Here is a 12,093-nt window from a genome sequence, read left to right as displayed (position 1 = left end):
GGAAACAGATTTACCAAGCTTTTTAGTGCGCTTAGAGCATGCTGATATAACATGAGTAGAATCACCACAATAGAAACACAACCCATTTTTCCGTCTAAAATTCTGCCGCTCGCTTCGGGACAGAATTCTATCACACTGCATACTCTCTGGCGACTTCTCAGTGGACACCGCCAGATGGTGCACTGGTTTGCGCTCCCGCAAACGCCTATCGATCTGAATAGCCATTGTCATGGACTCATTCAGACCCGCAGGCACAGGGAACCCCACCATAACATCCTTAATGGCATCAGAGAGACCCTCTCTGAAAGTCGCCGCCAGGGCGCACTCATTCCACTGAGTAAGCACAGACCATTTACGGAATCTTTGGCAGTAAATTTCCGCTTCATCTTGCCCCTGAGATAGGGACATCAAAGTTTTTTCTGCCTGAAGCTCCAAATGAGGTTCGTCATAAAGCAACCCCAAGGCCAGAAAAAACGCATCCACATTGAGCAACGCAGGATCCCCTGGTGTCAATGAAAAAGCCCAGTCTTGAGGGTCGCCCCGGAGCAAGGAAATCACAATCCTGACCTGCTGTGCAGGGTCTCCGGCAGAGCGAGATTTCAGGGACAAAAATAATTTGCAATTATTTCGAAAATTCTGAAACCCGGATCTATTCCCCGAGAAAAATTCCGGCAAAGGAATTCTCGGCTCAGATACAGGTGCATGACAAACAAAATCTTGCAAATTTTGTACCTTCGTGGCGAGATTATGCAAACCTGCAGTTACACTCTGAAGATCCATTACAAACAGGTGGACACAGAGCCATTCAAGGGTTAAGAGGAGGTAAGAAGCAGCTAGACAGCAATTAAGGGCTAGGCAGCAAAACTCTGAGGGGAAAAAAAAAAAATTTCCCTTCAACACTTCTTTTTCTCCTGCTTCAGCCCAAACAATTAACACTTTGTCGGCCGGTCAAACTGTCATGATCTCAATGGCAAGAGAACATAGCATAAGCATATATAGGAACTAGCTCTTGGAAGATGGGAACTGAGCTGACCATGAACTAAACCTAACGCACAACTAGCAGTGGCCGGGTAGCATGCCTACGTTGATTCTAGATGCCCAGCACCAGCCGGAGGACTAAATAAAACTAGCAGAGGAAAATATTAGTCCTAGCTCACCTCTAGAGAAATACCCCGAAAGGAGACAGAGGCCCCCCACATGTATTGGCGGTGAGTTGAGATGAAATAACAAACGTAGTATGAAAATAGGTTTAGCAAATTTGAGGTCCACTTACTACATAGCAGAAGACAGAAAGGACACTTTCATGGTCAGCTGAAAACCCTATCAAAAACACCATCCAGAAATTACTTTAAAACTCTGGCATTAACTCATAACACCAGAGTGGCAATTCCTGTTCACAAGAGCTTTCCAGACACAGTAACGAAACTACAGCTGTGAACTGGAACAAAAATGCAAAAACAAACATGGACAAGAGTCCAACTTATCTAGTAGTTGTCTAGGAGCAGGAACAAGCACAGAGAGGCTTCTGATAACATTGTTGACCGGCAAGCAACTAACAGAGCAGCAAGGTTATATAGCGACTCCCACATCTTGATGGGAACAGGTGAACAGAGAAGATGAAGACACCAGTTCAATTCCACCAGTAGCCACCGGGGGAGCCCAGAATCCAAATTCACAACACACCTCTCACCGGGTGGCGCAGAACTTCCCGGCATCTCTGCAGCGTCTTCCTTCCTGTCTTCAGCGGTCACATGGTAGCGTTCATTGAGGTGATGAATATGCGCATATTCATGACCTTAATGACGGTACCATGTGACCGCTGAAGACAGGACGCACTGCCGGCACTGAGACAAGACAGAGACACAGTTGCAGCCACCGCTGGAGGAAGGTGAGTATTATGTCTTCAGGGAGGGGGGCAGGAGGGAGGAGGGGGGGCAGGAGGGAAGAGGGGGGGCGGGGAGGGAGGAGGGGGGCGGGCACTTGACCCCGGAGTTTAAAAAAAAACAAAAAAAACCTAGCAGCGCAAATCCAGTAACAGAATCTGCCGCCCCCTCTCTTCTGCCGCCTGAAGCAAAGAGATCAAGTCGCCTCATGGTAGCGGCGTCCCTGTGTGCAAACCAACTGCTTTTTTAAAAGCAAAAGTCCGGTTGCTCCTTTCTGCACAGTTCTATTGTTTATTTGTCCCCACTTTTGTGTGCAGCAGTCATTTTTATTGCTGGCTGCCATACCTGTCCTGAGATCATTGTAGGGAGATTGTTATTGTAGTATGGTCCCTTTTTTATATATATATCTTCCAGCCACTTTCTGCCACTTATACTGTGTAGTGTAATACAGTGGGCCTGAATTTTGCTGCAGTGTCCCACACAAAAAAAGGGAGATTAAAATTGCCACTAAGTGCATCTGCGTCAGTTCTGTTTGGAGTATATCTGCCAGCCACTTTCTGCCACTTATACTGTGTAGTGTAATACAGTGGGCCTGTTTTGTTTTTTGCTGCAGTGTCCCACACATAAAAAGGGAGATTAATATTGCCACTAAGTGCATCTGCGTCAGTTCTGTTTGGCGTATATCTGCCAGCCACTTTCTGCCACTTATACTGTGTAGTGTAATACTGTGGGCCTGAATTTTGCAGCAGTGTCCCACACATAAAAAGGGAGATTAATATTGCCACTAAGTGCATCTGCGTCAGTTCTGTTTGGCGTATATCTGCCAGCCACTTTCTGCCACTTATACCGTGTAGTGTAATAGAGTGGGCATGTTTTGTTTTTAGCTGCAGTGTCCCACACATAAAAAGGGAGATTAATATTGCCACTAAGTGCATCTGCGTCAGTTCTGTTTGGCGTATATCTGCCAGCCACTTTCTGCCACTTATACTGTGTAGTGTAATACTGTGGGCCTGAATTTTGCAGCAGTGTCCCACACATAAAAAGGGAGATTAATATTGCCACTAAGTGCATCTGCGTCAGTTCTGTTTGGCGTATATATGCCAGCCACTTTCTGCCACGTACACTGTGTAGTGTAATACAGTGGGCCTGATTTTTTGCAGCAGTCTCCCACACATATAGAAAGGGAGATTTAAATTCACAACAAGTTTACATACACCTTCTACCTTGTTTTACAGTACCATATAACGGTTGTTAGTTTGGATACATTTTCCCAAGAATGAGGACGTCTGGTGGAAGAGGTCGTGGCCGTGGGCGGTCATTGCCAGCTGGTAATGATGGTGGTGGTGGAGCATCTGGTGGTAGTGGGAAAAGCAAAATAGCACCTAAGGCTCGAGTTATTGAGCCAGCATCATCGTCTGGCTACACAAGGCCTCGAACGCTCCCTTTTCTGGGAGTAGGAAAACCGCTTTTAAAGCCGGAGCAGCAGGAAAAAGTTTTGGCTTTCCTTGCTGACTCAGCCTCTAGCTCTTTCGCCTTCTCTTCGGAAAGTTCAAAATTTTAAAAAAGCGAGTCGTCAGTGGATGCTCCCGGTCAGGAACAAGTCGCTTCCTTGTGTCCTTCACCCAGAACAACAGTGAAGGATGCGTCAGGTGACACAACAGGTTACTCAATGGAGGTCTTTACACATACCGTGCCTGGATTAGAAAGGGAAATTGTTAACAGGCCATTACAAGATGAACCGGACATGGAGTGCACAGATGCACAGCCACAGCTAGATTATTATGCTGTTCCATTGACTGAGATCACAACATTGCCCTCGCAGTGTACTGAGCCAGAATCTGACCCTGATGAGACTATGGTGCCCCGTCCCGAACGCTATAGCACCTTACACGGTGACACAGAGGAAGGTGCACAGGACATTGAAGAGGAGGTAATAGATGACCCAGTTGTTGACCCCGATTGGCAGCCATTGGGGGAACAGGGTGCCGCTGGCAGTAGCTCTGAAGCGGAGTATGAGCCGCAGCAGGCATCAACATCGCAACAGCTTTCATCTGGCAGGCCCTTTTCTGGCCCAAACCATGTGTCAAAATCAAAAACAGTTTTAGGACAGCGTGGTCATCCGGTGAAAGTAGCATAGCGTGCAATGCCTGAAAAGGTATTCGATAGTAGGAAGAGTGCAGTCTGACAATTTTTTAACCAAGATCCGAATGATCAGTGCAAAGTTATCTGTAAGAAATGCTCAAGGACCTTTAGCAGAGGGCAGAATGTCAAAAATTTAAATACGACATGCATGCGTAGACACTTAACCAGCATGCACTTGCAAGCCTGGACTAACTACCAAACGTCCCGTAACGTAGGTGCACCCGCTCAAAATGAAAGTAGTCAGCAACGCTACATTGCTTCCCTCACTGTAAGCCCACCGTTTAGGACACCACCTGCAGCAAATGCGGAGGTATCGTCGCAAGGCCAAAGCAGTCAGGGAATCACCAGGTTGTTGGTAGGAAACACTGTATGTAGGCCAACAGCAAGAATACCCTCACCAACCCTCTCTCAATCTGCCATGTCCACCGCCACCCCCGCTAGTTCCACCATATGCAGCTCTCCAGTCCAGCTCACCCTACAAGAGACTCTCGTTAGGAAAAGGAAGTACTCATCCTCTCATCCGCGTACACAGGGTTTGAACTCCCACATTGCTAGACTAATCTCGTTAGAGATGATGCCCTACCGGTTGGTTAAAAGTGAAGCTTTCAAAGCCCTGATGGCCTATGCAGTACCACGCTATGACCTACCCAGTCGACACTTCTTTGCGAGAAAAGCCATCATCACTAGCATGTCAAAGACCGCATTGTCCATGCACTCAGGCAATCAGTCAGTAGAAAGGTGCACCTCACAACAGATACATGGACCAGTAGGCATGGCCAGGGACGTTACGTGTCCATCACGACACACTGGGTTAATGTGGCGGATGCAGGGTCCACAGGGGACAGCCATAGTGGGACAGTTCTGCCTAGCCCACGGTCTAGGAAACAGTTGGCTGTAGGTGTTCGCCACCCCTCCTCCTCCTCCAGCAGAAGCGAAAGCTCATCCACAGAGCGCAGTCGCACGACTACTCCATCCGCAGCTGCCAGTGTTGCACACGAGGTGTCCCATTATGGAACAGCTAGTGGTAAGCATCAGCAGGCTGTGTTGGAAATGAAGTGTTTGGGTGACAACAGACACACCGCGGAAGTTCTGGCCGAGTTCTTGCAGCAAGAAACTCAGTCCTGGCTGGGCAGTGTACATCTTGAGGCAGGCAAGGTAGTCAGTGATAACGGAAGAAATTTTATGGCTGCCATATCCCTTTCAGAACTTAAACACATACCTTGCCTGGCTCACACCTTGAACCTGGTGGTGCAGTGCTTCCTGAAAAGTTATCAGGGGTTACCAGCCCTGCTCCTGAAGGTGCGAAGACTTTGCTCGCACATCCGCCGGTCTCCCGTACACTCCAGCCGTATGCAGAACCATCAGCGATCGCTGAAGCTTCCCCAGCACTGACTAATAATCGACGTTGCAACAAGGTGGAACTCCACACTGCACATGCTTCAGAGGCTGTGTGAACAGAGGCGTGCTGTAATGTATTTGTGGGAGGATACACATACACTGGCAGGCAGTTGGATGGCAGATATGGAGTTGTCAGGTGTGCAGTGGTCGAAGCTACAAGACCTGTCAAGTCCTTCAGTGTTTTGAGGAATGCACACGGCTGGTAAGTGCAGATGACGCCATCATAAGCATGAGCATCCCACTAATGCGTCTGCTGATGCAAAGTTTGACGCACATTAAGGAGCAGGCGTCTGCAGCCGAGGATGAGGGAAGCCTTGATGACAGTCAGCCATTGTCTGCTCAGGGAACTCTCCTGGACGAGGTGGCGGACGAAGAAGAGGAGGAGGAGGAGGATGGGGATGAATATTTATGGGAGGAGGAAGCTTCTCAGGGGGCAATAGAAACTGGTGGCGTTGCAAGTTCAGGTACAGGGTTTTTGCGAGGGACAAGTGATGTTGATTTGCCAGAAAGTGCTCCTCAACCCAGCACAAGCAGTGATTTGACACCTGGAACATTGGCCCACATGGCTGATTATGCCTTGCGTATCCTAAAAAGGGACCCCCGCATTATCAAAATGATGACCGATGGCGATTACTAGTTGGCCTGCCTCCTGGATCCACGCTATAAAGGGAAATTGCAAAATATCATGCCACATGAGAACCTTGAACAAATATTGGCTACCAAACAAGCAACTCTTGTAGACTGTTTGGTTCAGGCATTCCCAGCACACAGCGGCGGTAATGGTTCTCACACGAGCTGCAGGGGGCAACATGGCAGAGGTGTTAGAGGTGCACAAATCAGAAGTGGCGTTGGACAGAGGGGTTTTATGACCAGGTTGTGACAAAGGAGGGCAACAAAATTAATAAAGGGGATGGGACAACTACAATACCCAGATAGATTAGCGAAATTAGGATTATTTAGTCTAGAAAAAAGACGACTGAGGGGCGATCTAATAACCATGTATAAGTATATAAGGGGACAATACAAATATCTCGCTGAGGATCTGTTTATACCAAGGAAGGTGACGGGCACAAGGGGGCATTCTTTGCGTCTGGAGGAGAGAAGGTTTTTCCACCAACATAGAAGAGGATTCTTTACTGTTAGGGCAGTGAGAATCTGGAATTGCTTGCCTGAGGAGGTGGTGATGGCGAACTCAGTCGAGGGGTTCAAGAGAGGCCTGGATGTCTTCCTGGAGCAGAACAATATTGTATCATACAATTATTAGGTTCTGTAGAAGGACGTAGATCTGGGGATTTATTATGATGCAATATAGGCTGAACTGGATGGACAAATGTCTTTTTTCGGCCTTACTAACTATGTTACTATGTTACTATGATTTCGCAATGACCGCAGACACGAAAGGTACTGCTGCATCAATTCAAAGTGACAGGAGACAACATTTGTCCAGTATGGTTACGAACTATTTTTCCTCCCTTATTGATGTTCTCCCTCACACGTCATTCCCCTTTGATTACTGGGCATCTAAAATAGACACCTGGCCTGAATTGGCAGAATATGCATTACAGGAGCTCGCTTGCCCTGCTGCTAGTGTGCTATCCAAAAGAGTCTTCAGTGCTGCTGGTTCAATACTGACCGAAAAAAGGACACGTCTGGCAAACCCGAAATGTCGATGATCTAACCTTCATTAAAATGAACCAGTCATGGATTTCAAATTATTTTGCCCCACCTTACCCTGCTGACACGTAGCTTTCCTGTAAAAAGGTCTTGCTTTTGGACTCCTCTTACTGACTGCTCCAATTCCTCCATTTGCAGCTGCTGAATGTCCACCATAGGCCATTTTTACACCTCCCTAAATGGGCTGACTCCCACCACGGGGCCGTGGTCACCACTTGGCGCAAGCACCCGTGCGAGTGCCATTTGCCTGGACAGGTGGGTGTGCCCACTTTTGGCCGATGGCACTGGCACAGGGTCCCTCATAGTACAATGAAGTGTCTCTGGCAGTGGTGGTGCACACCCAATGTCAGACACACCGTCGTAATATGAGGGGCCCTGGGCCAGTACCGCCGCCCACGAGAGAGTGTGTCCCCCCAGCTCAAACAGTGCTCTACCACTTGCAAAACTTACCTCTCACTGCTCCACCACTGTTTGGTCTGTGCTGTCAAATCCTTCAATGGCACTGCCAATGCAAATATGTTGAAATGATAGATGATTAGTGTTGAGCATTCCGATACCGCAAGTATCGGGTATCGGCCGATATTTGCTGTATCGGAATTCCGATACCGAGATCCAATACTTTTGTGGTATCGGGTATCGGTATCGAAACAACATTAATGTGTAAAATAAAGAATTAAAATAAAAAATATTGCTATACTCACCTCTCCGACGCAGCCTGCACCTTACCGAGGGAACCGGCAGCGTTGTTTGCTTAAAATTCGCGCTTTAACTTCCTTACGCGAAGTCCCGGCTTGTGATTGGTCGCGCGCCGCCCATGTGGCCGGGACGCAACCAATCACAGCAAGCCGTGACGTAATTTCAGGTCCTTCAGGATTTTAAAATTACGTTCCGGCGTTGTGATTGGTTGCGTCGCGGTCACATGGGCGACGCAACCAATCACAAGCCGTGACGTCACGGGAGGCTGGACACGCGCGCATTTTAAAATGCGCGCGTGTCCAGCCTCCCGTGACGTCACGGCTTGTGATTGGTTGCGTCGCCCATGTTACATAGTTACATACATAGTTACATAGTTATTAAGGTTGAAGGAAGACTGTAAGTCCATCTAGTTCAACCCATAGCCTAACCTAACATGCCCTAACATGTTGATCCATGTGACCGCGACGCAACCAATCACAACGCCGGAACGTAATTTTAAAATCCTGAAGGACCTGAAATTACGTCACGGCTTGCAATGATTGGTTGCGTCCCGGCCACATGGGCGGCACGCGACCAATCACAAGCCGGGACTTCGCGTAAGGAAGTTAAAGCGCGAATTTTAAGCAAACAACGCTGCCGGTTCCCTCGGTAAGGTGCAGGCTGCATCGGAGAGGTGAGTATAGCAATATTTTTTATTTTAATTCTTTATTTTACACATTAATATGGTTCCCAGGGCCTGAAGGAGAGTTTCCTCTCCTTCAGACCCTGGGAACCATCAGGAATACCGTCCGATACATGAGTCCCATTGACTTGTATTGGTATCGGGTATCGGTATCGGATTAGATCCGATACTTTGCCGGTATCGGCCGATACTTTCCGATACCGATACTTTCAAGTATCGGACGGTATCGCTCAACACTATAGATGATAGTAAAAATATACAGGGGCCCTGCCCTCCATTTAGACCTGTGAATACTGTGCGCGAACTACCACTGTCTGCTACTCAGCAGAGGAACCCACCCCTGTACCTAGCTTTGCCACCTGTTTATTTAGGAACATTTTTTTTGCAGTCATTTAGCCCACTTTACTATTTTGGCCAACTTACTGTGTCAGCCACTTTTTCCAGTTGTCCTTCACCGAACAAAGCAGTGCCGCCAGTTTACTCCTGTTACCAGTTTAGAACTGCATAGAGCCTACTTTTTTATTTTAGGCCTAGTAAGTCTGCGCCACTCCTTGCAATCGTCCTCCGCTGACCAAACCAATGCTGCCTGTGTACCCCTGTAACCCATTTTAAACTGCATTGAGCCTACTTTTTTATTTTAGGCCTAGTAAGTCTGCGCCACTCCTTGCAATTGTCCTCCGCTGACCAAACCAATGCTGCCTGTGTACCCCTGTACCCCATTTTAAACTGCATTGAGCCTACTTTTCTATTTTCGGGGAGATCAAGACACCCAACACCGCAGAGACACCGCCCTTCCCGTGGTTGTTCCTTCCCAGTGAAAGACCTGGCTATTCATTGCTTGCGTTGAGAAACACGTGATGGTGTCTCCGCAGCTTTTCTACATGCATTTGCATATTTCCCATAAGGGATGGGGGCAGTGTTCTGGATCACTGCGTTGAGAAACACGTGATGGTGTCTCCGCGGTGTTGGGTGTCTTGATCTCCCCGAGGTCATTCACCCTTATGTTTATAGTCTTTTCACCAGGCACTGCTCCTAATAGCCAGTTTCCTACTCCACACTGATGAGGGGCAAATTGTTATGACCCCAATGGCAGAGGGTCTCAGGAATAAATACCAAGTCTGCAAACACAAAAAACCAGCTCATAGGGCAGTGGTAACTGGGCTGACCATATATCTAATCCTAGCACCACAAATAGAAGCAGCCGGGGAACGTGCCTACGTTGGTTCTAGACGTCTCGCGCCAGCCGGAGAACTAACTAACCCTAGAAGGGAAAAGAAAGACCTTTCTTGCCTCCAGAGAAAAGACCCCAAAAGTTGGATACAAGCCCCCAACAAATAATAACGGTGAGGTAAGAGGAAAAGACAAACATAAGCATGAGCTAGGTATTTAGCAAAGAGAGGCCCACTAGCTAATAGCAGAATATAGTAAGATAACTTATATGGTCAGCAAAAACCCTATTAAAATATCCACGCTGGATATTCAAGAACCCCCGAACCGACTAACGGCCGGGGGGAGAACACCAGCCCCCCAGAGCTTCCAGCAGGGTCAGAAATCACATTTAGTACAAGCTGGACAAAAATAGGAGCAAGTAAATAACTCAAAAAACAAAGAAGCAGGACTTAGCTTAATTTTGCAAGAGCCAGGACCAGCAGACAGGAGCAACAGAAGGATCTGATTACAACGATGCCAGGCACTGGACTAAGGATCCAGGAAGTTAATATAGCGACACCCCTGGACTAACGACCCAGGTGAGTTCCAAACTGAAGAAAGACAATCCCAGAGTCATACCACTAGTGACCACAAGAGGGAGCCAAAAAGTCAATTCACAACAGTACCCCCCCCTTAAGGAGGGGTCACCGAACCCTCACCAAGACCACCAGGGCGATCAGGATGAGCAGCGTGAAAGGCACGAACTAAATCGGCCGCATGCACATCAGAGGCAACCACCCAGGAATTATCCTCCTGACCATAGCCCTTCCACTTGACCAGATACTGAAGCCTCCGCCTGGAGAGACGAGAATCCAAGATCTTCTCCACCACGTACTCCAACTCGCCCTCAACCAACACCGGAGCAGGAGGCTCAACAGAAGGAACCACAGGTACAACGTACCGCCGCAACAAAGACCTATGGAACACGTTGTGAATGGCAAACGACACCGGAAGATCCAAGCGAAAGGACACAGGATTAAGGATTTCCAATATCTTGTAAGGACCGATGAAGCGAGGCTTAAATTTAGGAGAGGAGACCTTCATAGGAACAAATCGAGAAGACAGCCATACCAAATCCCCAACACGAAGTCGGGGACCCACACCGCGGCGGCGGTTGGCAAAACGCTGAGCCTTCTCTTGTGACAACTTTAAGTTGTCCACCACATGATTCCAGATCTGCTGCAACCTATCCACCACAGAATCTACCCCAGGACAGTCAGAAGGCTCCACATGTCCCGAGGAAAAACGAGGATGGAAACCAGAGTTGCAGAAAAATGGCGAAACCAATGTAGCGGAACTAGCCCGATTATTAAGGGCAAACTCAGCCAATGGCAAGAAGGTCACCCAATCATCCTGATCCGCAGAAACAAAACACCTCAAATAAGCCTCCAGAGTCTGATTAGTTCGCTCCGTTTGTCCATTAGTCTGAGGATGAAAGGCAGATGAAAACGACAACTTAATGCCCATCCTAGCACAAAAGGATCGCCAGAACCTGGAAACAAACTGGGATCCTCTGTCAGACACAATATTCTCAGGAATGCCGTGTAAACGAACCACATTCTGAAAGAACACAGGAACCAGATCGGAAGAGGAAGGCAGCTTAGGCAAAGGTACCAAATGGACCATCTTAGAAAAGCGATCACATACCACCCAGATGACAGACATGCCCTGAGACACCGGGAGATCTGAAATGAAATCCATGGAAATGTGTGTCCAAGGCCTCTTCGGGACAGGCAAGGGCAAGAGCAACCCGCTGGCACGCGAACAGCAAGGCTTAGCTCGAGCACAAGTCCCACAGGACTGCACAAACGACCGCACATCCCGTGACAAGGAAGGCCACCAAAAGGACCTAGCCACCAGATCTCTGGTGCCAAAAATTCCCGGATGCCCTGCCAACACCGAGGAATGAACCTTGGAAATGACTCTGCTGGTCCACTTATCAGGAACAAACAGTCTGTCAGGTGGACAAGAGTCAGGTCTACCAGCCTGAAATCTCTGCAACACACGTCGCAAATCTGGAGAAATGGCTGACAAGATAACTCCCTCTTTAAGAATACCAACTGGTTCTGCGACTCCCGGAGAGTCAGGCACAAAGCTCCTTGAAAGAGCATCAGCCTTCACATTCTTTGAACCTGGTAAATACGAGACCACAAAGTCAAAACGGGAGAAAAACAATGACCAGTGGGCCTGTCTAGGATTCAGGCGTTTAGCAGACTTGAGATACATCAAATTTTTGTGATCAGTCAAGACCACCACACGATGCTTAGCACCCTCGAGCCAATGACGCCACTCCTCAAATGCCCACTTCATGGCCAACAACTCCCGATTGCCAACATCATAATTCCGCTCAGCAGGCGAAAACTTCCTCGAGAAAAAGGCACAAGGTCTCATCACAGAGCAACCAGGGCC

This window comes from Ranitomeya variabilis, chromosome 1, assembly GCF_051348905.1.
Source record: "Ranitomeya variabilis isolate aRanVar5 chromosome 1, aRanVar5.hap1, whole genome shotgun sequence".
Classification (NCBI taxonomy): domain Eukaryota; kingdom Metazoa; phylum Chordata; class Amphibia; order Anura; family Dendrobatidae; genus Ranitomeya; species Ranitomeya variabilis.
The sequence above is the reverse complement of the archived record's forward strand: the minus strand, read 5'-3'. Positions refer to the sequence as shown.